Below are 26,484 nucleotides of genomic sequence, written 5' to 3' on the forward strand. Positions count from 1 at the left end.
AAGGTCATGCAGACTGCAGATTGAATTTACACTGTATTATTCTGATTTCTTGGTAAAAGCTTATTTTGTATTAAGTAGCACAGTGTGAAAACATATGAGAGGAATAAAGTGGATAACTCTGACCTGTGCTGTAAACCAAGAGAAATGTCATTAAGGAAAAGATTCAGTCTGGAGTAAATGTTGCTTGTATTGACACATTGTATTCCTAACTGTTGTTTGCAACCATAAAGGGTGTGAATTCATTCTAAAGCTTGAGAGATGTTGAACAAGAATTACTATACCAGTCTTTGTGTAAACGTAAAGTTTGATAAATAGAAATAAGACAAGATTGTTACACTGTATAACTGCTAAATGTGGGATACCAAGATGTAGGCGGGGACTCGGCCCGACAACTGTGTTAGAATACATGTATGTGTGTTGGGGGGCTGGGCTTAAACCACCTAGCCCCTCCTTGTTGTAGAAGGTGAGCTTTGTATAAATAATATGCTTTGTATGTGACTGGGGGGCTGCTGATCGGAACCCACATGGCAGACGTCCCAGTCAGGCTGAAATAAATGATGCTTGACCTGAATCCTTGGACTCTGGACTTCTTTCAACTTTAAGCTTTCTTCAGGAAACCGGTATTAAATGCCCGCTCTTGTGATCGAAAATATACTACATATAATGGCGTCGTCGGCAGTCGTTTTTAATATTCTTTTCTTCTTTTTGGAGAGAAGGGTATACGAAAAGAACCTGATTTTTTGTGGTTTTATTTTTGATTTTAAGGGCGATGGGCTGGTTTTCTGGAGAAGGGGTTTTTGGGGGGGTGAATCCAGGGTCTGAGGTAAGTGTGCTTTGTGGCACAAAAATGCTTCTAGAAGTCCGTTAAAGGTCTGGAAGCTTATAGTTCATTATTCTATTTCAATATCGAGTGATCTACTCACTAAGTCTATCCGCTTTTGTTTATTTGTGTTCAAAAGCGGCGATGTTGACTAGATTGATATTATTATAAGGCTAGACAACCTTTTGGGTGGTTCTTAAATCGAGTGATATAATTACTGTAATGCTCACTTTTGTCTATACATGAGTGGCGATTCTGTTACCAAGTAAGGCTACACCTTTTGAATAGTTCCTAAATCGAGTAATATAATTACTTTAATGCTCACCTTTGTTTGTACATTGGTGGCGGTGTAGGGACTATGTAATAGGATGGTTAAATTATGTAGAACCTGGAATGGTTTCATTATCGAGCGGTCTAACTGCTAAAGTGCTCGCTCTTGTGTAAGACATAAGTGGCGATCTAGGGACCACACAATGGGATGGTTGTAATTTTTATAGAAGCTAGCCAAATAGATGGTTTCATTATCAAGCGGTCTAACTGCTACTAATGCGCGCTCGTGTGTGGATCCATGCATACATGAGTGGTGATAATGTAACCAGGAATACATTATAGGAGTTTGGATCTATCTCAATATCGAGTGCTCTAATCACTGATGTACTCCACTTTTGTTTATTTGCGTTCAAAAGTGGCGATATTGAATTAAATTAATATTATTAGAGGGCTAGAACACCTTTCTGAGTAAGTTCCTATATCGAGTAATATAATTACTGTAATGCTCACTTTTGTTTGAACATAAGTGGCGGTCTAGGGACTGCACAATGACATTGTTCTAATTTTATAGACCCTTACTGGCACGAATGGATGGTTTCTTTATCGAGCGGTCTAACTGCTAAAGTGCTCGCTCTTGTGTAAGTCTATGCATGAGTGGCGATATTGTAACTAAATAATGTAAATAGAGGAACAAATACTTCCACAGGGCCCAATTATAAGCTTTGGGCATTGTGTACAGATGTTCAAAGACATTGGCGCGTGTCGAACTTCGTGTGTCGCTTGCCCGTAAAATGACCTGTGGTTTTATTAGAAAGAAGAGTAAGCCTTGTACATATCTTGGGAACATTGCAAAATACTTGTAATTATGAAAATTACTATCGGCATAAGTCTAACAATTAGTCGAATCAAATCGTTGAGTAGTATAGCAGAATATGGTTTCTTCCTATGAGTATGTATTTTGTAATGTTCTACCGTGTAGGGAGAAAAGAGATACATTTAGGTACAAGGCATTGTTTATTTTGTGATCGCATGGGAGTTTTTTTTGGGGTTGAATTTTTTATGTGTTACGTTCGTAATGCGACTTTCTTTGTGACCGTTTTGCAAGCGGCTACTTCCAGGTTTATGGATGGACTTAATTATGTAGGCTTTTCGGTCTGCTTGGAGATGAAACGTCTTTGTGGGGTCATGGCTTTTCGGCTGTGTAATGATATCTTACTTATCACATTCGTGGTAAAGTTACTGTTCTTTTAATGTTGGTCTTGTGTAGGTATGTGTTGAGTCTTTGTTGTAGGGGCGAGTGGCATGTCTGTGAGTATGTGTGTTGGAGGTACATGGAGGAGATTTAGGTGATCAGAGGCTGCGCGCGCTGGACGCAAGGAGCGTGTGATCACTCTTACTTTGAGGTTACTTTGTGGCTTTTCGGCTGCGTACTGCTTTCTTAAATTATCACTTTCGTGGTGATGCAATTTTTTCTTGGACTGGACAATGGAGATGTGAGTGTGATTCTGTGTCTGTGTTTGTCTCGTGCGTGGATTTTTGACGAATGGTCTGTGATAGAGCGTGTGTGTATGTTGGGGAAAAGTGTGTGTGTGAATGTGTGTCGGCGAGCGGTCGTGTGTTTGTGGCGCATTTTGCGTTTTGGGGAGGTAGTTTTATTTTTTTTTGTTGGGCTGAATGTTGAGAGTTTTTTCGGTACGTCTGTGTGTTTGAAATAGCTTGGCTTCAGTGATGATTTTTTAGGTGTTCTTGGTGGGATTTCACTTTTTACAACACATTTGAAGTAAGTGTTGTAAGAGGGGAGAGATGTGAAATGATTGTTTAAATATCTAACTGATGAGCAGAAACATAACGATTTAGTCTAAATGACAGTGAAAATAATCTTTGAACTGTTAAAGTAATCTACAAGAGAGGACAGTAAAAAGTGTATTTAGAAAAAAGGAAAAATTGGAATGTTACAGTATAATTGAAATAATAAGAGCAACGGTTAAAATTTGATCAACAATAGATTTGTAGATGTTCGTGTGAAGATATTTAAATATTGAGAGCTAAGGTTTTATTATATAGGAATGATTCGATTTGATTTGTGCTTCATTTATGACGGCTTAATTATTTAACTGGTCTAATATGTTGTTATGAGTGTGTTGTCCTTTTGTGTCGAATCAGGGTTGTGTTTGGAGAGAATGCAAACCGGGGAATGCATGCCTTTGGAAGATCCTGTTATCTGGCCAGAAACAGGGTTGCTTGTGTTCTTTCCGAGAACACCAAGGCTTGAACACGGAGTGGAAAAGCATAACATGGTCACATTAGGATCTGTTGGTGTTACTTTAAATATTGAGGGACATGTGATATAGCTAGCATGTGTGCTTCGACTAAAAAGATACACTTTATTTAATTGACTCAGCCGTGAATAAGTAATTAGACAGTGTTGATTTAAGACTATGGTTTGGATATAATGGAAGGTTAAAATGGAGAAACCGTAAAGTATAAGTTTCACTGGCTTTCTGATTGCAGGGGTTTGGGGGTTCATTCCAAAAAACACCTGAACTATACTGCAACAGGGAGATATTTGTGATTCTTATTTTGCTAAAGTGAATTAGATTTTAGTTTATTAAATAGGAGATCTTAGGACAGAGTCATTGTTGGCCTTCTGATGGCTAGGAAGGGACTACACTTTTTCATTCAGGTTTTTAAAAGGACATAGACCTTTCTCTTTGGTGCTAAAATGTAAACTGTAAAATTTGCCTTAAATTGAGTGACAGCATATAAACAGTTCCCGGTCTGGATCACTATCCTTTTTAATCTCACGGATCGAGTATAATATTTAGAGTTTCGATAAGTGAACTAAATACTTAATTCAGTGGTTCAGTACTAGTGCTAAAAATAGGCTGAAATTCGTTTATATAAGGTAACAGAACAATATACAAAATCCAAGCATTTAATAGGAGATGTCTGTGTCTGCTTTGAAATTACCACATTTTGTTTGTTTGTTTATTTTTGTTAGGAACCAGGGAAAGAAAGAGAATCTGACGCAGTTTTAAGGTAAGTGTTGGTTGATGTGAGTTACCAGGGGTGGAAGAAGTCTTTTTCTGGTGCAGACCTAATAATTAGTATAGTTTTGGCAGAACCTTGAGGGTCACAATTAGGTGACTGGAGGGGAGTTTATCCTCAGGCTCGAGACGCCAGGATAGGAAAAGGTAGACAGATTAGATAGAAATTGACAGACAGATAGGGTGGTCTGCTTCATCTTGTTTAAAGAGACGTCACACCCTTGTGACGAAACATCACCCAGCACTGATCTTACACTGATCTTTGTAGATCTGTACTTAAGTAACATAGATTTATTAGGCTCTAAGGAGTGTACACATTTTGAAAATATTGAGAGAAAAATTCTGGTATTACTAAATCTAGGACCAAGAGGGGAATGCTTGTACAGAGAGTACTATAGTATACATTTTGAATTTTTGTTAAAATAGAGTTAAATAGGAAAATTCAGCTAGAAGTAATTTATGTAGGAATCACTTGGTGAAGATCTAGTTAAAATGTATTACCTGTTTGGAAACATGTTTGATTTATTAGGAAAAGTTTAGGGAAAGTTTTGCCAAGTATTTTCATGTCAGGAATGGAGTTGGAGAAAGCTGGAGGAACTTGGAGACACAGACGGCTGACAATCCAGAGGGGTGACCATGGCTGAGTGGATGATGTTTAGCGTCGCTCAGGGAAGGGTCCCAGATGACACCAGACCAGACGACTGTGTGCTCCAGGTCTAGCAGTATGGAGATGACTGCTGCAGATGACAGAAGGTCTACCGGTTCAACACAGCCCTACAAACGTGTACTACAAGGTCCAGTTTGACAGCATGGAGCCAGGGAGGTCAACTCGTCAACTCAGCTCTACAAATCGTCCCAGGCAGTGAACCAGGAGACGACAGGAGCAAACCAGGGGTGGTGTGAATCTTCATCAGCTCGTCACTCATCAGAAAGGAGGGCCAGACGTGTCTCATCCGTCTACTCATCGAACTACAGGACGGCAGAAGGAGACGTCAAGCGGACGGCTAGATGGTCCCAGAGTCCAGATCTGCAGGCCTTGGAGATTCAACCAAGTTGCTGTGTCCAGGTGAAAGTCGTATGCTCTCTCACAGAGAGTTAATCCCTGGAAGCCCGCGCATGGTTGATATGCCTTTTCATCGACGCCACTATAGAGAGGCCGCACAAGTTGCCAACTACTACGCCACCTCCCCATATCAATTCCATACCACACTTTCCTCTTACTCATGCCCCATCAGGTGTCATTGGAAAATGACACTATACCCTCACCCTTCATTTCCACAAAACCCCTTTCTTCCCCCTATCCCAAGCTGTGAACAGTTTCTGATTCAATGAACTGAGGATTTTCCAGGTGCAAACATGGACATTTGAGCAAAGAAGAATCCCGCAACTAGGGCTGTCACGGTTACATAATTAAAACAGCGGTACAATAAAATGGCACAGAAGCGCGCTAAGCGATAGTATTGCAATCCCCCACCACGCACGCGCGCGCAGCGCGCGTGCTCGTTTGCGCGCGCGCGAAAAAATTTTACCGTTTGTGCGGTGTGATTTCCTTTTATTTCGGTTAATTCGGGACCCAAAATGCGGTTTATGCGGTTTAATTTCCTTTTATTTCGGTTAATAGGGTACCAAGTGCGGTTTTTGCGGTTTGATTTTCTTTTATTTCGGTTAATAAGGTACCAAATATGTACTCCATGAAGGGGCGCGCAGAACGGGCGCAGCAGAACGGTGGATGCATATTTATAGCAGAAAGAGATTCACATTTAACTATAGCCATACTCATTCAATTCTGAACAGATTCTTAAAATGTTAAATTCTTTATTAGCTGTGAAGGGTCTTCTTTCATTTGTATCAGTCATGATTGTTTCGCTATTTCACCCAAAAGGTTTTTAAACAATTAGCTGTATTTAAATGTTCAATTAGTCTTCATTAATTTAATGTCAGTGTAAAACGAATGCAGTAGGCCAAATATTTAAAATGCAAATAAAAAAGAAACACACCAGTCTTCTATTTGTCACCACCACCATCACCCCAAAAAACATAAAGCAAAACGAATGCAGTTTTGGCCATTTATTAAAGTGCAGAAATAGGCCTAATAAAGTCAAGGCCCAACAATGGCCTAACAGCGCAAGTGCGCAACACTTCTTATTATGAATGAGGTATTTTTTCAAACAGTGCAAAACAAATGTATACCGTAGTGCAAATAAGAACAGACATATTGGTCTAAATAAAAAAAAAAAGGAGCGTGACACTTCAGACTTCAGTCTTAATTGAATGAGGTATTTGTCAAACACAAATAGTGCAAAACTAATGCAATATAAAACGTGCAAATAAGAACAGAACATTGGTCTTATTAATAAAAAAAGGAGCCTCGTATTTGTTACAAAAACAAAACAAAAAAAACAATACAATATATTGTAGTGTATTTTAACAACCTGCATTTAAGAATCTGTCTCTCTTTTAGACTTAATGAAATCAAAATGCGCATATTTGTACACAAAACAAGATCAGAAACGTACAAAAATGTTAAATATAATGCCCTGTAGGCTAATAGGCTCAATCTTTTAATTGCAAATTACAAAAACGACTTAATGAAATGAAAATATAAGTCCAGAACAAAAGCCATTTAATTATGCACTATTATAGCTATGGCAGGCTAGGCCATGAAATATTGGCTTCTTTAGCAAAAAACTAATAAGAGTCAGACCTGGGTCATCACGTTCTTGTTGCGCGCAAGGAACACCAGCATATTCACCTTGTGTGGTTTCAGAGAGGAACGTAGGTGCGTAACGACATTCCCAGCTGTACTGAAAACTCTCTCAGATGCTGTACTGGTAGCACAAATGACCATGTACTTGCGTGCGATCTTAGCAAGCAGAGGATATCTAGCCTGGTTCTCACGCCACCAGAGAAGAGGATCATCGTTGGTGTCAATCAGAGGCTCCTGTAGGTAACGTGTGAGCTCGGTTTCTGCTCGAATTCTCTTGGGCACTATCGGCACGGGAGCGGCGGTTGGTGACTTCAGCATGTCTCCAAGACTCCTCTTTTTCTTTGCTGGAGGTGGTGTTGGCTCCACCTCGGCGACCACTTGCACAGTCTGCACAGATGATTCCTCTCCCTCGTCGCGCCTGTCAGTGACATCCAGCATCTCGTCAAGGACTGCGTATTTCGTTCCGTCTACATCATCGATATAACCGCTCCTATATCTAGGGTCCAGAAGACAGGCCTTTGACAAAAGGAGTTGTAAGGGAGCAGGTTTGTACTTCTCCTCAAGAATGGCGCACATTTTCTTTTTGATGTCCTTTGTCAAGTTGGTGTCATTCTCTGCTGGTGCCAGATATGTTTCAGACAGAAGACACAGCACAGGTTTGACTGATGACACAGTAACATAGTTCTCACCAGACAGCATGTCCGTAAACTCCGCCACAGGTTTCAATGCTGCATTCACAGACTCCAGAACACAGATGTCTTGCCTGGTTGGAATTAGATGCTCGTTTTTCTTGTTATCTAAAACCCTTTTGATAGCAGGCATTTGCTCCAAGACTCTGTCCACCATCTTCTGTTTCGTGCCCCATCTTGTAGCGCAATCCTGCACAGAATATAATAAAGGTAATTAGCTTACATATTTAATGCGCATTATTATTGTTATTATTATTAACTAAATAAAATTAAGTTACATTTTACATCATTATTTTTAATATATATTTTTATTAGATGAAGGCATTAGAATATATAACTGTCAGTGATAGTCACGTGAATATGAATTGTAGCCTAAATAACAAACACTTTATTTATTGGGCTTTACCTGTATCAGGCAGTGTTGGGTTATTTTTAGGTCCTCCTGCGCTTTCGCCAGATCTCTTCTCTTCAACCAGCTGACGGAGAACGCGGAGGCCAAGCTTCGACAGTGGCCCATTGCTCGGGCTGTACGCTCCTTGCTCTTTGCCATTGAGTTTGTGACTGCCAAGTGTAAATTATGTCCAAAGCAGTTAAGCCACGGCCATTTTAACTTATCGTTTATTGCTGATTTGATATTCGCCCCGTTGTCCGTTGTGATACAAGACAGCTTATCTACATCCAGAGACCAATCAGCCAATGCTCTTTCCAGGGCCTCTGCAAGGTTCTCAGCTGTGTGGTTCTGAGGGACAAACACGGTTTCGAGGCAACGTGACTGTAGCGCCCACTCCTTGGTCAGATAATGCACAGTTAAACTCATATATGGAGTCATGTTGACACTACTCCACATGTCAGTCGTGGCGGAGAAGTAATCGATATTCTGGAGCTCACTTTTGATTGATGCCTTTAATGTGTTGTACCTTTTGGGAACAGCAGTGTCAGAGAAATATGTTCTCCCAGGCAACTCGTACTGCTTGTCGAAGTTCTGTAGCATGGATTTGAAAGCAGGTTTCTCCACCGTTTTGAATGGAGCCATCTCCTCCACAAGAAATGAGGTTACCGCTGCTGTAAGGCATTTATGCCTCTTACTGTCACGGCTGTATTTGGTAACACGAGCAAATGCTTCAGCCACCCCAACCTGTCGGCTGGCACCGGCCAGAGGAGCTTTGTTTTTCGGGGCTGCAGCTGGCAAACCCGCTTCTACAGACGGATGAGTAGAGGAAAGATGAGCCCTCAAATTAGATGTGTTTCCACGTTTAACTGGCACTTTCTTCCCGCATAGTTTGCACACTGCCTGGTCTAAGTTGGCTGGCTCTCCATTTTCGTTTGGAATAAAGCCAAAATGTTTCCAAACTGGCGATGTTGCGTTGCGCTTTGAAACGAGACCTGCTGCTCCTGCCATGTTGTTTCTTGTTTATGTTTGTGTCGCTGTCGCGCGCTTCTGTGTCAAGTGCTGCTACCCCGGATGTAAGTATTAGGCGGCAGGATTACCTCCTGGGCGCGCTGCGCGGGATGATGCGGTTTGTGCGGTTTGTCTGCCCCCTTGCGGTTTGAAATTGTAATAGCGCGGTATGCGGTTAATGCGATTATCGCGACAGCCCTACCCGCAACTGCGCTTTGTTAGCTCAGGCGAAAAAAGAAAAACAGAAAATCATTTCTGCGCGCGTGGACACTGAAGGACACTTTTTGTTATAGGATGCTATACGATGTGTTTTGATCAGTAACCAAATGACGATTGTTTTGCAGGTTCAGTGGCATACATAAGCAGGTTGTTAAGTGTTGATTCTTCTTAGGTTGGACAGATGGCTGGAGGAGACTTTAACCCGGAGTTGTATTATTTCACAGGTTTGAAAGTTCCTTTGTGGGAGACGTTGTGAAGTCTCCCAAGAGGGGAATGTGGTATCGTTTCAAACATGGCAACATGATATAACCACAATATTCCATTTAAATGGGTAAACACTGGAAGGTCTAATATTGTACTGGGTGATTTTTGAGTTCTACAGTTGTGTTCCATCTGGGGGGATGTGATCATCAATTTGCATTCCCAAGCACTCTAAAAGTTCTGGCCATTGTTTAAATTTCGAAGCCCAGGTGACTGGGGGTCTGGGCAGGAAGAGATTTGAAGTCTGATTAAATCAGTCACACCCTGAGGATCCTGGTCTTTGTTCTGCAACAGCAGACCCCAGCTTTAGGTGTGAACTCAAAACAAATCACAGAGCCAAGTTCTTTTGTTAATCAGGAGGTTGATTTCAGTACCATTGTTTTTATGCAAGGGTGGTGGTCAAAGTGAAACATCTGTTACTCGGTCTCTAAGATAGGGGGCAGAGATGAAGTTAGGTAAGGTCATGCAGACTGCAGATTGAATTTACACTGTATTATTCTGATTTCTTGGTAAAAGCTTATTTTGTATTAAGTAGCACAGTGTGAAAACATATGAGAGGAATAAAGTGGATAACTCTGGCCTGTGCTGTAAACCAAGAGAAATGTCATTAAGGAAAAGATTCAGTCTGGAGTAAATGTTGCTTGTATTGACACATTGTATTCCTAACTGTTGTTTGCAACCATAAAGGGTGTGAATTCATTCTAAAGCTTGAGAGATGTTGAACAAGAATTACTATACCAGTCTTTGTGTAAACGTAAAGTTTGATAAATAGAAATAAGACAAGATTGTTACACTGTATAACTGCTAAATGTGGGATACCAAGATGTAGGCGGGGACTCGGCCCGACAACTGTGTTAGAATACATGTATGTGTGTTGGGGGGCTGGGCTTAAACCACCTAGCCCCTCCTTGTTGTAGAAGGTGAGCTTTGTATAAATAATATGCTTTGTATGTGACTGGGGGGCTGCTGATCGGAACCCACATGGCAGACGTCCCAGTCAGGCTGAAATAAATGATGCTTGACCTGAATCCTTGGACTCTGGACTTCTTTCAACTTTAAGCTTTCTTCAGGAAACCGGTATTAAATGCCCGCTCTTGTGATCGAAAATATACTACAGTTGTGACCGTGTTGATTGGCCAGAAGGACCCTTGTGTGACGAGGCAATCAGTCGCCCCGAGATGGCAGACCGAAGTGGTCGGGCAGGGGTGTAGGCATCGACCATAGACCATAGAGGTTTGGTTGTGTGTGTGGCTGGCAGGGCTCCAACTTGCCTCACAAGCACAAAAACAGGTTCAGACCTGTTCAGGTGTTTTTTTATCTGCCAGGATTTTCCAAGATATGATCTTTAATGTTTAGGACAGAAAGCTTCACCCAGCTGATGGCTGCTCAGATGGTAAATGGTAAAAGGTGCATTTATATAGCGCTTTTATCCAAAGCGCTTAACATAGATTGTGCATTACATTCACCCATTCACACACACACACACACACACACACACACACACACACACACACACACACACACACACACACACACACACACACACACACACACACACACACACACACACACACACACACACACACACACACACACACACAGATGGAGGAGGAAACCATGCAAGGCACCAACCTGCTCATCAGGAGCATTTAGGGGTTCAGAGTCTTGCTCAAGGACACTTCTACACTAACTCTGGGGGAGCCCGGGATCAAACCGGCCGCTCTCCCCCCTGAGCCACTGTCGCCCCAGATGGTTATGGCCAGCGCTCAAGGTGGGGGGAGGGATAAGTTAGGGGTTAGTGTCTTGCTCAGGAGCATTTCAACAACAGGGGTGGCCATAGCTGAGTGGTTAGTGAGCCCCCCCGAATTGTCCAAGGTACAATTCCAGGGGGGCTGGGGCAACTTGATTTATACTTCTCCACCCACGGTGCGTCACCGATGGGATTGCTAGACATACTACAGTATGCCATTTATCACCATAAAAGACTTCTTTCACAATATGCGTGCGTGTGCGTGCGTGCGTGCATGTGTGTGTATGGGGGGGGGGGGGGGGTCTCACCTCTCTTGTCAGACATAAGTAGGGGTCAGCAGGGATAAGCAGTGTTGTACAGCATACAGAGGGTCTGGGGTCTGTGGACAACCAGAAAACTAAATATTTAACCTTTGATTCTTCCATGGGTCCTGAGAGGATCCTGATTGTTCTGGGTTCCTGGACAGGTAGTTGTCTACTTTGCCTGTTCATAAAATGTACCTCTGTATGTTTGATCTTATCTGTATATACCTACAGAATGTGTGTGTGTGTGTGTGTGTGTGTGTGTGTGTGTGTGTGTGTGTGTGTGTGTGTGTGTGTGTGTGTGTGTGTGTGTGTGTGTGTGTGTATATATATATATATATATATATATATATATATATATATATATATATATATATATATATTCTATCTATTTAACCTGTGTTTTGTATCTTCCCTTTGTTCTCTCTCTACCATACTCTCTCTTCTCATGGAAAACTACAAAACAAAAACATCATTTCACATTCTGCTTCACACCTGTAAAACTGATGAGACAAATGATTATTTTTCAGTTACTACTAACTTAGGTTCAGCTTCTCAGTTGACATAATGTTATAGAAGGGCCTCTCAGGTGGGTAAAGCTACAGTATATGATATTTACAGTGAGTATGTATTGATATTGACACAGTTCCACTCACCAGAGAACAACATGTAGTTGTAGTCCAGCTAACAGGCCATGTTACTGGGTCACTACACTGGTGCATGTGTGTCAGTGGCGTTCCCAGAAATTACATTTAGGGCAGGCGAGATTTTTTTCTCTACCTACCTGGGTGGGGGTAGGTAGGTAGAGAAAAATGTCAGGGGGAAATCTCGGGGAAACAAGTTAACAACACTACACTGACTACAAAACTGAAAAACGTTAATAAAAACAATATGCAAGTATAATCAATCAATCAATTATTCAGAGGTGGATGGTGGTCTCTTCATGTTGTAGTTTTAATGGCTCAAGCTGCTCTCAGACTCAGAGCCCCTTTTATGCCAGGTGAGTAGAACTACAGGTGATTCTTTAGGGATTTTTTATTCTCTTTGGATTTTTTTCACTGCCTGTTTTTCAGTCTTTTACTTTATTTTCTAGGGGAGGCTAGATTTTAGTTGGACAGGCGGCCCAACTAAAAAGTGGGTACGCCACTGATGTGTGGGGGGGGGGGGGGGGGGGGGGGGGGGCAGGGTGAACCTGAACCTGTGAGACTTAAGGTTCCCTTTTTGTGTTTTTCTGCTTATGAGGCAAGTTGGCGCCCGCCCAGACACAACCAAGCAGCAAGCCACAGACAGCACGCCCACAAACACACACACACACACACACACACACACACACACACACACACACACACACACACAGTCTTGCCTACACGCGACAAATTCATGCACGCAGAACCAGTGGTGTAAAGTAATTAAGTACATTTACTCAAGAACAGATTCTGCCCTGCGGTGGAATCTGTCGGAGGGGTTCGTCATAACGTGTGCGCATTGGCTACAAGTGGGCGTGCCTTCAGATCAGGAAGCGGGCCGCGCTTTACCCAATCAAATGTAGTGGGCGGGATTCACGTGTCCATCCACCCTTCCCCCCTCAAAACTAGCCGAAACTAATTTAACAATAGCGTCCTCGGAGCGGACAAAACCACGGAAAGATATTCACATTTTAACTTGCTCTTTCATCATAGAAACAAGTGGGCTTATAACCAAAACCATCCATGTTCTCTGGGAGAAGTGGTGCTAGTGTTCCGTGTAGAAATACTGTTAGTGGGAATGAAAACATAGTCGCACCAACCGGAAGTGATGCGCTGAAGGCAGACATGAAACCGGAGTTTCCCTGCGCACTGGTCTTCCATTTTCCTCCCGCCAGACCCCACAGACAATATCAGAAAACAGAGGTCGCTGTTTTTCATTTTCTGTGGGGTCTGGCTACGCGAGACCAGCCCTATATAGATTCCGGTCATTTGAAAATAGCAGATCTACAAGCTCACAAATATGTTGCGATGTGACACATTGTGAGCTTGTAGATCTGCAAAAGATTTTAATACTTGTTATACATTTGAAAACTTGTGAAATAGGACATTCTGCAGAATGATTATTTTGGTACTTTAAGTATATTTTGACGCCAATACTTTTGTACTTTTACTCAAGTACATTTTGAATTCTGGACTTTTACTTGCAGCAGAGTATTTCGACATTGCAGTATTGATACTTTTACTTGAGTACAGTGCATCATTTAATGCCACCTGTCATACAGTGACTAGACTGATTTATCAAAGATTACAAAAAAGAATAATCCACTGTCTGCATGTTTGTCACAAATCAGAGATCAGGTGTAGTTTTACAATGAGTCCACTAAGTGGTGCACATTCACCACATTAAATAAGAAACATACAGAGAGGTCTGATACAAACAGAGGTTTTGTTCTCTTAATGAAGTAAATGTGTATCTGTTAAACTCATTCAAGCTGTCAGACAGCTGTGAGTCACTGATGGTTTAGTAACAATCTGTCGTTTCTATCTGGTCATCACTGAAAACAAAGACTATAAATACTATTATATCAGGCATCTTTTTGGACTTGCTAAAACACAAACAATCCCACAATGAATCTAATCAGACGTTTCCTCATTATCCAGGCCTCATCATGTACTGAATTACAACTCACTCACACCTCTATACTGATCGAATTTATAATAATCATAATAATAATAATAAAACTCCAACTGTAACAATCGGCCTTTATAACTGAAAGGATAATTATTACCAAAAGGAAAAAACAACAGGATCTGTGGGTGTTCTAACTGAAAAGATTTTTTGTGTAATAGCCAGGAATTCATTGACAGGTCAAACGGTATTTAAATCAAATAATAACACTTCAAAATGACTTCTGTCCCTGTTACTCTCCCTGATAAATAAAATAAACAGCCAAACAAACAAATACATCAAAAACAAACAATAATCACTTTAACTGCCCCTCCCACCCAAACAAATCCCACTGTCCCCTGTAACCCGACGGGTCACAATGTAAATGCAAACAATAAACCCACACACGCACAAACAAACGCACGTTTAGAAGTCTGTCACGCACGCGCGCAGCTTAAATAAATAAATAATCAGTCCCGCGACCATCTCTCCGACAACAAACTCTCATTACACCTGGGTAAAACTGAATCCATCCTCTTTGTGTCCAGTCCTAACATTAGCAAGGCTGAGAGCTTCACGATCAAAGTGGGTGATGATGTTATCACAAGAAAGGAGGAAATTACCTACCTGGGTTCCATCTTGGAGGCAAACCTCTCCGGTAACAAAAACGCCGAAAAAGTGATCAAGAAGGTCAACCAAACAATATGCTATTTGTGGAGGATTGATCATCTAGTCAGTAAGAATACTCTGAAGATTCTTGCAGGGGTATTATGATTATGCATGCACTTCATGGTATCACAACACCTCCATGGCCTTAAAAACAAGGCTCCAAACATCCCAAAACAAACTTGTAAGGCTACTTCTTGGCCTCAATCACAAAACCCATCTAACCCCTGCTCATTTTGCTAGGCTTGGATGGCTTAGGGTTGAGGACAGAGTACAGCAACTTGCTATGGGCCTGGTCTTCAAGATACACCACAACATTGGGATCCCCCTGTATTTGTCAAAACACTTCCAAAATGTTAATGAAGTCCATGATCATAACACCAGAGGCAGCTCCACAAATCATGTTCAACCCAGATTTGGCTCAACAAAGGGAATGAACTCGTTCTCATGCTATTCATCAAAAATGTGGAATGCCCTACGAAAAGGAGTAAAGGAGTGTAAAACTCTACTCACTTTCAAAACTGCCCTAAAGATACACCTTCAGGAGGCTGCAATTCAAAAATGGCCCCTGTCCAAGTCCTAACCTACCCCCCTACCCCCCCCCCCCTCTCTCTTTTCTTTTTGTACATATTTTTCACTCTTCATACCAGTAACCTGTAAACTGATTGACATTCTGTATAGTAGTGTGTATTTCTGTCTGTCTCTTATATGTCATCATGATTTGTGTACATGGGGATCTCATCTTAAACAAGCTTAGTGCTTAAAGGGTCTACACCATGAATTTTAACTTTTTCTTCATTTTTGTGTGTTTTTGGTCTCCCCCACCTCTCTTCTGTTCCAACAAATACCCGACTTCGAGCATGCAGGCTTTCATAGGCTATCTGTGGTTTTTATGTAAATTGGTCTGAAAACAGTCCGTCAGATTTTTTTTTTTTTTCCTTTTTCCTTTTTCTTTTTTTTTTCTTTTTTTCTTATTTTTTTTTTTTACTTTTTCCACACAGAACCAGGACATAACATGCATACAAACTGGCTCAATAGCGCCCCGTGCCAAACAGGACAATGTGGTATTGCAGGTGAAAGTGCTTTATAAGCCAGAGAGAAGTTAGTTGGAATGAGTATATCTGAGGCTTGATTTAGGCTCAAACCTTTTGAAAAACGTTTGAGGGACATAAACAATATGATATCAAATGTTATTATTATTTTTTAAATTCATGGTGTAGCTCCTTTAATGAGTTTTCCAGTTTAGTAGACCTTGTATTGTGAATTTGTACTTCCATGTACTGTCATGTACTGTCATGTATACTGTTCTCATGTCTTACTAAATAAAGTACATCAATTCTGACCGCGCTCCCGCGACGCAAACGACTCCTTTTAATCCTTTTAGTCCAAACAAAAAGAAAAGTCTTCTCCGCCCGATGCGGCCCAAATAATAGCTAAATGTCGGGGTAAACTGCCGCTTCAAGGTCTCTGCTTTCCTCCTCCGTTCAACCTGGCACAAACGGTTTGGTTCGTTCAACCCCCCTGTTGTGTACCACACCCTATATTAGTAACATCGGTTGGCAACACTGATTCAATTATCCCCCGATCAGACCCATTACAGCTCACGTGAATAGGACAAGTTCATATTTTCTCACGGCTTCAAACATGTTACATACAGTATATTTAACAAATATAATAACATGCACAGGTTGAGTGGAATACTAATAATAATAATGTGCAATTGTCACACAACGATCCAGCATGCTGCAGCATGTCTGCTGTACCACAGTTAAAAACACTGCAAGGTAATCAGGATCCTGACATGTTTTGTGGTCTGTCTGGGAAACATATGGGCGGATTCAGACTATGGTCCCTTGTGCAGATATTGTGATCAGTGTGAACGCTGCGTACCGTTCCCCTGAACGGATCACCGTACAGTAGACCCACCCGGGACGGCCTGGGGAGGTGGTCTGAGGTTGATGGGTACTCTGGTCAGTGGTGGGAAAAGTACTCAATTGTTTTACTTTAGTAAAAGTATCAATACTGCAATGTAGTAGTACTCGTTACAAGTAAAAGTCCGGAATTAAAAATGTACTTGAGTAAAAGTACAAAAGCATTGGTATCAAAATGTACCAAAGAGTAAAAGTACTAAAATGTTTGAAATCCACAGATCTACAAGCTCACAATGCGATGTGTTGTGAGCTTGTAGATCTGCTGTTTTCAAATAGCCTAGGTATAAAATAGAGCTAAAGTGGTTAATGTATGTTTCATAATGTAATCATTTATATCTGCAAAGTAACTAGTAACTAAAGTTTTCAAATAATTGTAGAGGAGTAAAAGTACTGTATTTGCCTCTGAGATGTAGTGGAGTAGAAGTAAAAGTATAAACAATTGGAAATACCCCAGTAAAGTAAAAGTACCTCAAAATTGTACTTAAGTACAGTACTTGAGTAAATGTACTTAAAAGTTACTTTACACCACTGACTTGGAACGCTGCAAAGTGAAGCCTGGCTGATAAAAAAACACCTGAGCAGGTCTGAACCTGTGTTTGTGCGGCAGGTTGGAGCCTTGACACACACACACACACACACACACACACACACACACACACACACACACACACACACACACACACACACACACACACACACACACACACACACACACACACACACACACACACACACACACACACACACACACACACACACACACACACACACACAGATCTCTTGACTCAACCTCAAATGTCAAAAACTAGACTTGGATGTAAAGCTCATATCAAGTCATTTTTTTAATTGTATAAGAATATAACTGTTGTCTTAGGCATTTATAAAGTCACTGTGACTCGAAATATATATAATATTACAAATATTTCATGACTCAGGACATGTCAAGAGATATATATCTCCTACTAGTATCTGAATCTACATGCAGATATAAAGTAAAGACATTTTACCTTCATGTTCAGACGAGACGTAGAAAGAAACGATGCTGATCTGAACTGACTGAGTTCATGTGAGGATGTGGTTTAACATCCTCCAACTGAACTATAACCGTGAAAAACATCTGACGTCACTCTGATCTAACATGAAGTCTAGTGTCAGGTTACACTGTGTCTGCTTTTAATGCCGTTTTATATCAACACAGGTTGAGAACCTGAGGCTCTTTGTGGGGATTATGGTGTTGAATGCTGAATACAGTCTATGAACAACATTCTCACATAGGACTTGTCTCTCTATGTGTGGATGGTGTGGAGCTGAGGTGATACAACTTTGATGATGTAGAGGACCACTATATTTACACACTCACTACAGAGGAACACATTACATATACTGTCAGAGGGCAGACACTTCTTATCTCTGTGTTTTAACTCTTTTCGTAAATTAATAGCTAAATAGGCTCAAAATATCTGCTAATTTTGCTATTTTTGAATTGTAATCCTGAAAAGTAACATTTTAATTTAATTTCAAATGCATTTAGTTATACTTATGTTAACATTATGAACTTAAATATAAATACATTGGACATAAAAAAGACAATAGAAGGTTAATACTAGTCATTAAGCTACTAATATAGACTGAAGTCATTAAAGCGGGTCATGTTTGCATGTTAGGAATCATAACAGGAGAAATAATATATTATATTTATAATATATAAATAATAATATATCACTATTCTGATATTAACCGGCAGGCTGCATTAACACATTGCTTGCCTAAAACGTTTAAAAAAAGTGAAGGTGGGGGCTGCATGTGGCCCCCGGGCCGCCAGTTGCCCATGTATGGTGTGGAGTGATGGAGTAATATCATCGTCTGAGGATCTGTTTTGTCCGTAGGCATATTGGAATTGATAAAGATCTGATATTGAATGTCATAAGCCAAGGATTTTTGTCCCTTCAAACTCTGGTTTCCTTTTTACCAGCTTGCAAAGCTAGCTGGTCTACAAACCGACAGACCTACTTCCGACAGATTAGAGATTTGCATTCGACACATTTGCAACACATTTGCGCGTCATTGGCTGTCCTTTAAGCCGATGGGGATACTTTCCCAATTCCCATACTCTGCACGGGCGGGCCTCGTCCTCCCAAGCTATGGGACTAGACACGCCTCTTGCCTCTATTAGGCTGTGAAGTGGCTGTGAGGACGCCCCCCCCCCCTCCCCCTCGCAGGCTGTGAAGTGGCTGTGAGGACGCCCCCCCCCCCCTCCCCCTCGCTCCACAAGACCTGATTGAATGGAATGTCATGCCGTGTTCACACCAAAATAACGCCTAATGAAAAAAAGCTTCTATTTTCAATGTTATCTCTATGCAAATTGGCGTTTCAAAATTTCTCATGAGCGTTTAAACGCCTAAATGTAAAGGCGTGCTTTTTTTCTCCCCAGACCCGAGCTTTGACGCCTTTGTTTTTGAAGCCTAGAAACTGTCGGCGTTATTAAGCGCAATTCTAGCCAATCAGAGCACAGCAGGACCTGAGTAGGCGTGGACTACCTCGCTCAGCCAAAAAATAATGTCAGCTCGCTGCTCGCAGCAGGCACGGAGATGCGATTTCCGAAAGAAAAACCTATTTTTTTAAATAAAGGCTGTATATGTCATATTAATGGTGATTTGGCAAGAACATTGCATAGATATGGTCGGAAATAAAAGGATATGTGACCAACAAGTCGTGAAAGCAGTTAAAACTGGTTATGTTCCGTGAGGCAGGCCCCTCGCTCTATGAGCTCACCCCGGGGAAAGGAGCGCCCTGCTCGGGGCGGACAGGCCACACGGTCCGCTGTGGTCAGTGGACCACAGCCCGGGTTTCCGCTCGGTTTCACCGGGCGGAGCGGGGTAGATGAAAACCGGAGGCCGAATTGGACTACATACACCCACACAAAACGAATATTAAAGTTACTACATACTATCATGAATTAATAATAACCTTTATCACCGAGACAGCGACAAAACACGACAGATAACTCTGACCTGCTCTGCTCTGCTGTCGGCGAGCAAGAGGAGCTCTCCCCGCCGACGCAATGTGTGTGTTTGTGTGTGTGTGTGTGTGTGTGTGTGTGTGTGTGTGTGTGTGTGTGTGTGTGTGTCAGTTGTGGGAAAAGTATTTTTTACTTAAGTAAAAGTATCAATACTGCAATATAGAAGCACTCCAAGTAAAAGTCTGGTAATCCAAATTTACTTGCGTAAAAGTACAAAAGTATTGGCATCACAATGTACTTAAAGTACCAAAAGTAAAAGTACTCATTATGCGGTCGTCTCATCCCATCCGATCCGCTGATGATAAAAGTATTGAAAATTGGAAATACTCCAGTAAAGTAAAAAATACCTCAAGTACTTAAGTACAGTACTTGAGTATATGTACTTAGTTACTTTAGCTCTGTCACTGTCCCCCTAACCATTGAATGCCGATCGTGGACTAAACACACACCCACAAAAACAAAATATTAAAGTTTTTAATCTAGCAGATGTACTAGACCAGGGGTCTTCAACAGGGGGTCCGGGACCCCTAAGGGGTCTTCAGAGCTACTATAGGGGGTCCGCCAAATCTTTGTGTGATAGGATTTAGTTTTACATTAACCACTTGAAACCTAGAATTCCTTTTCTGAGGGGAACATTAGCCGAAAATAGCAGATCTACAAGCTCTCAACGCCTCGCGCTGCAAGGCGTTGAGAGCTTGTAGATCGGCTATTTTTGGCAAAGAGGCTATAGGTGTAGAGGGAAAAAAGATCAGACTACCTAAGTAAAAAAATAAATAAATCTGAAACACAATTTTATACAATATAAAGGGGTCCCTGCTTAATCTCTCTCTCAGCTAGGGGGTCCTTGGCGTGAAAACGTTGAAGACCCACCCCTGTACTAGACCTACATCTATAGAATATAGACAGACAACAGAAGTTTAAACACAGCTCCAGTCCGGTGGTCGCGATGCGGTCGTGGGGAGATGCTAGAGAGAAAAATGTAAAATGCTAGAGACAAAAAAATATCAATCGTTCATGAAAGTCCTTGCGGTCTTGTTTCCAATGAGGGCCTTGCTATGACATGAGTCTTAAAACCCCTTTATTTATACCATATATGTTGCCTACGAAAAAATAGTAGTTTTTAATTGGTTTGTTGCGTTCAGATATCGAATCGCTTCATCTCATTGCAAAAGTTGAAAGATAGATGGATAGATCACATAGATTAGAATATAGGCCTATGCATATGATAGATAGATAGATAGATAGATAGATAGATAGATAGTGTATTATATATATATATATATATATATATATATATATATATATATATATATATATATATATATATATATATATATATATATATATATATATATATATATGGCTCTCGCCTCTATGGCTGTGAAGTGGCTGTGAGGACACCCCCCCCCCCTCCCTCCCCCTCGCTCCACAAGACCTGATTGAATGGAATGTTACAGAAACTGCAAATGTAAATGTAGGCTTTGACAATGTGTGTAAATGGGGCTACTTAAAATATCTATTGTTTGCGTTTAAAGTCCATATTAAAGTAGCTATATATGTATGTGTGTGTAGGTGGAAAAAGTGATATATATATATATTTAATAAGGGTCTCTCTCTCAGCTAAGGGGTCCTTTCCTTGACCTGAAATACGTAGAATACCCAGGCCTGTGTTATTATATTATATGAATATAATCCAGGAGTATGCCATTTGCAGCCATAATGTTTTACTAATGTTTCAATAGCAGACCTACAAGCTCAATGAGTTGCATCCACGACGCGTTGTGAGCTTATATCTGCTATTTTAGTCACGGGACACCGTCGTGCTGCGACGTGCTGCGAAGTGAAAGTTAGACTCTAGCCCAGAGCAGCAGCAGCAGCAGCAGAGAGAGAAAGAAACGGCATCAATAGTGAAACGTTGTGAAAATACTTTGTTTTAAACACAAGCAGTACACCCAGTCGCAGCAACGTTGTTGTTGTTCATACGTGTATAGCGCAGAAGCTTTCTTTCATTACAACATGATCTTGCGTCGGACACTCTGCAAGAAGAACAAACAGCTGTGGGTCACTATCACTCGCCAAAATCAGCGTGTTTCATTAGCCATGGTTCACATGACGCTTGACAGTCATGTTTGAGGTCTACGTGTTTCATGTTTCATTAAAATAGCAGATCTACAAGGTCACAACGCGTTGCCACCTTGTGTGCTTGTAGATCTGCTATTTTTGATTTTTTTATTGAACACTTGAATTAGAAAAGACATTAATGAAACCAAATGGACCCATTTGGGTATTTTGTTCATGCAGTATTTATACGTTCACTTAAATAAAACATTTGAGTACTTTTTCCACCAATGATTATTAGGCTTAGGCTAAATTAATGTATTTAGGTATGACAGGAATAGCTTTGGAGGCAGTATATTTTGTATGTACCCCTCTGGAACATGGGGAGTGCCTGCATTCAGTGTATTGTACGGTAACTTAGTGTTGAAGATAATTATAGTAGCCTTAAAGCTACTATTTGAATAATATTCTTTTGGCTCTAGCCTACTCTGTGGCTGGCTGTGCGTCACTCTGATTGCGTCTTCCATTCATTCTGAAACGTGTTAATTGTCCACCACCTGACAATCATCAGCTGTCTTTTGTCATCTTAATTTCTTCACAGTTAAATGTTGTGCTGTTGACGACCATTAGGCTACTGCCCATTGAAATGACATGAGTACTAACTGCTCACCACCGGTCTTTTGTCCAGGATTCAGAACAATGAATACAACACTATCAACCCGTCCTACTGGGTGTGTGTGTGTGGGTGTTTATTTTCGTTGCTCATACATTTCTGAAACACTGTTGTTTTGACTTGGGCAAGGGTATAGCCTACATTATGAAGTAACTATTTCAGCTGGTGAAAATAGCAGATCAGTGAGATTGTAAATCAATTTTTACCAGCTTGCAAAGCTGGTCATTAGCTGTGCAAACAAAAGACCTGCTTGAATGGAATGTTAAGGAGGCATCTCTCTCTCTCTCTCTCTCTCTCTCTCTCTCTCTCTCTCTCTCTCTCTCTCTCTCTCTCTCTCTCTCTCTCTCTCTCTCTCTCTCTCTCTCTCTCTCTCTCTCTCTCTCTCTCTCTCTCTCTCTCTCTCTCTCTCTCTCTCTCTCTCTCTCTCTCTCTCCCCTCCCCCCCCCCCAATTGGAATGGCAGAGATTTTATTTTAAAGACAACTTTTACATTTTGTGCTGCAGATTGGGGCAGAAAAAGCCTCCCGCAAGCTGGTATATTATGACTTTGTCATTTCTTGTTTTTCTTACTTACTTTTGTCTTTCATTTTGCAATAATTCATTTACATAGACAATGATAAAATCCTACACATAATATAAACTAGATTACAAAGTTCATCATCTTCATTTCATGTCAAAACCCCAGCCCCACCTGTAGTAAAAAAAGTCTAACAATGGAACTCTGCATTTGAGTGATAAGCATGAAACACATCTCTGGAGGTTATGGGAGTGAAGAGTTGAATAAAGAAAGAAGGGGAAACACATAAAAGAATATAATGATGATAATAATGAAAAACAATAATAAAGTGTATAAACATAATCATTATGATAATAATAATAATAATAATAATCGTAATAATACTGAAAAGAAGGCACTTCCACCTCTTCTCATCCACACCACTCTAATACAATCTATCATCATAGAAGTAAATAGTAACTAAAGTTTTCAAATAATTGTAGTGGAGTAAAAGTACAATATTTTGCCTTGTAGTGTACTTAATTACTTTACACCACTGGTCCTAATCCTAACCCAAAAGACATACAATGAATTATAATGTTTTTTGTCATGTGGAATGGAGAATGTATGTCAGTTCAGCAACAACTATGCAGCCAGCGATGGTGATAAAGAAAGGGAACTTTGACAAAAAACACAAATCATTTGACAAGACTTTCCCAGACGAGAAGGAACTGAAATCTATTAACCATGAGCAACAACTGCTCAGAGATGGTGAAGAAAGGGAACTTGGGAAGTCACTTGCAGACAAACCACAAATCATCTGACTAGATTATTCCAGCCAACAGAGAACTGAGAAAAATAAAAAAGGAACTGAAAACTCAACCACGTGTAATACAAGAAACTGCATAAAGCATTGTCATCAGTAAAACTGTTTTTTTTTGTTTTGCATTGTTTGATGTGCATAACACTTTGTTCATAATTGATCTATTCTTTATTATTTTACATATACTATGTGTTATTAAATAATGTATTTATTCTTTGTTTGCATTCATTGAATTAGCAGCCTAATAAGATCTCTGTAGATCATCTCACCAGTCATGAAATGGTTAAGTAGTCCTGTTCTACAGTGTTTACATTAAATAACACGTCATCTTCCTGACATTAAAAACTGACTCACAAGCCCTAACGTCTGAAATCATTTGAGTTCACAATCAATTCTTTGGAAACGGCATGATATGAATTAATATCAGACCTAGACACAACCACAGCAGGTCTGAACCTGTGTTTGTGAGGCAAGTTGGAGCCCTGCCACACAAACGCGCACACACACACACACACACACACACACACACACACACACACACACACACACACACACACACACACACACACACACACACACACACACACACACAGAGATGGAGGAGGAAACCATGCAAGGCACCAACCTGCTCATCAGGAGCATTTAGGGGTTCAGAGTCTTGCTCAAGGACACTTCTACACTAACTCTGGGGGAGCCTGGGATCAAACCGGCCGCTCTCCCCCCTGAGCCACTGTCGCCCCAGATGGTTATGGCCAGCGCTCAAGGTGGGGGGAGGGATAAGTTAGGGGTTAGTGTCTTGCTCAGGAGCATTTCAACAACAGGGGTGGCCATAGCTGAGTGGTTAGTGAGCCCCCCCGAATTGTCCAAGGTACAATTCCAGGGGGGGTGGGGCAACTTGATTTATACTTCTCCACCCACGGTGCGTCACCGATGGGATTGCTAGACATACTACAGTATGCCATTTATCACCATAAAAGACTTCTTTCACAATATGCGTGTGTGTGTGTGTGTGTGTGTGTGTGTGTGCGTGCATGTGTGTGTGTGTGTAGGGGGCTCTCACCTCTCTTGTCAGACATATAATAAGTAGGGGTCAGCAGGGATAAGCACTGTGTTGTACAGCATACAGAGGGTCTGGGGTCTGTGGACAACCAGAAAACTCAATATTTAACCTTTGATTCTTCCATGGGTCCTGAGAGGATCCTGATTGTTCTGAGTTCCTGGACAGGTAGTTGTCTACTTTGCCTGTTCATAAACTGTATCTCTGTATGTTTGGTCTTATCTGTATTTACCTACAGTATGTGTGTGTGTGTGTGTGTGTGTGTGTGTGTGTGTGTGTGTGTGTGTGTGTGTGTGTGTGTGTGTGTGTGTGTGTGTGTGTGTGTGTGTGTGTGTGTGTGTGTGTGTGTGTGTGTGACACATATATATATATAATATGTTCTATTTAACCTGCGTTTTGTATATTCCCTTTGTTCTCTCTCTACCATCCTCTCTCTTCTCATGGAAAACTACTAAACAAAAACATCATTTCACATTCTGCTTTACACCTGTAAAACTGATGAGACAAATACAAATGATTCTGTTTCAGTTACTACTAATAGAGCCATATGAAATCCGTTTTATTTTTTTCCCAATTCCGTTTTATTTTTTCCCAAATTCTGTTTTTTCCATTTTAATATTTCTGAATTCTGTATTTTGCTTTTTATGCTCATTTTTACCATAAAAAAAAGTGTCTGGTAAGTGGAAATGAATAAATGTTCAAGATATAACAGTCCATACATGGCCCTTGTTGTGTTATACGCAAAAATGTTCCCAAAATAATTCGGTGACTTCGGTCTGAGCATGCGCAAAATGGCGTCGCGCATGTATTATTGTTTCTATCGTCTTTCTAAGACTATTTCTACGTGGATTTTACTGTTTATAAAGTAGGATGTGGCCATGCAAAATGGTGGTGTCCCGTGGATTTGTAAAAATTCGCGGTAAAAAAAAATATTTTACCGCGATTTTTTTTTTTTTTCCAAATTCTGCAATATTCCGTGTTTTATTCCAATTCCATTTTTATTGGTCATTTCCGCGATTCCGTCCGCGATTCCGTTAACACGGATTTCATATGGCTCTACTACTAACTTAGGTTGAGCTTCTCAGTTGACATAATGTTATAGAGGGGCCTCTCAGGTGGGTAAAGCTACAGTATATGATATCTACAGTGAGTATGTATTGATATTGATACAGTTATGAAACTTCCACTCACCAGAGAACAACATGTAGTTGTAGTCCAGCTAACAGGCCATGTTACTGGGTCACTGGTCCTCAAGCATCAGCTGTTGTTCCTGGAGACCATGGAGATATTTCACTTTACAGAGCTGTCACCATCATGACATTCTACTTGATGATTAATTAATTGTCATACAAATTAACCACTTCAGCCCTATATACATTTCAGACATTTGAAAATAGCAGATCTACAAGCTCACAATGCGTCACATCTGCTATTTTCAAAATATTTGTATTCATTTGAAAACTTGTGCATAAATGGTAAATGGTGCATTTATATAGAGCTTTCATCCAAAGCGCTATAGATTGTGCATTATATTAACCCATTCACACACACACACACACACACACACACACACACACACACACACACACACACACACACACACACACACACACACACACACACACACACACACACACACACACACCGATGGAGAAGGAAACCAT

At 40.8% G+C, this 26,484-nt stretch overlaps 2 protein-coding genes across 9 annotated transcripts in view; one reads left to right on the forward strand and one right to left on the reverse strand.

Moving 5' to 3' along the window:
• Positions 1 to 26,484, forward strand: part of tmem259 (transmembrane protein 259) — a 298,209-nt gene that overhangs the window by 43,908 nt on the left and 227,817 nt on the right. The gene's annotated exons all lie outside the window — the stretch shown is intronic.
• LOC311052686 (uncharacterized protein) overlaps positions 1 to 26,484 on the reverse strand; it is a 90,799-nt gene that overhangs the window by 36,782 nt on the left and 27,533 nt on the right. For 5 of the 6 annotated variants that reach the window (XM_084067787.1, XM_084067788.1, XM_084067789.1 and 2 more), the window contains exon 1: positions 17,703 to 17,762. The exons of the other annotated variant lie outside the window; for it this stretch is intronic. The gene's annotated coding sequence lies outside the window, so the exon portion shown is untranslated. Of the gene's footprint in view, positions 1 to 17,702; positions 17,763 to 26,484 lie in introns of those variants that run through there. 6 annotated transcript variants of the gene reach the window in all.

This window comes from Gymnoscopelus microlampas, assembly GCF_963454915.1.
Source record: "Gymnoscopelus microlampas genome assembly, chromosome: 9".
NCBI classification, from domain to species: domain Eukaryota; kingdom Metazoa; phylum Chordata; class Actinopteri; order Myctophiformes; family Myctophidae; genus Gymnoscopelus; species Gymnoscopelus microlampas.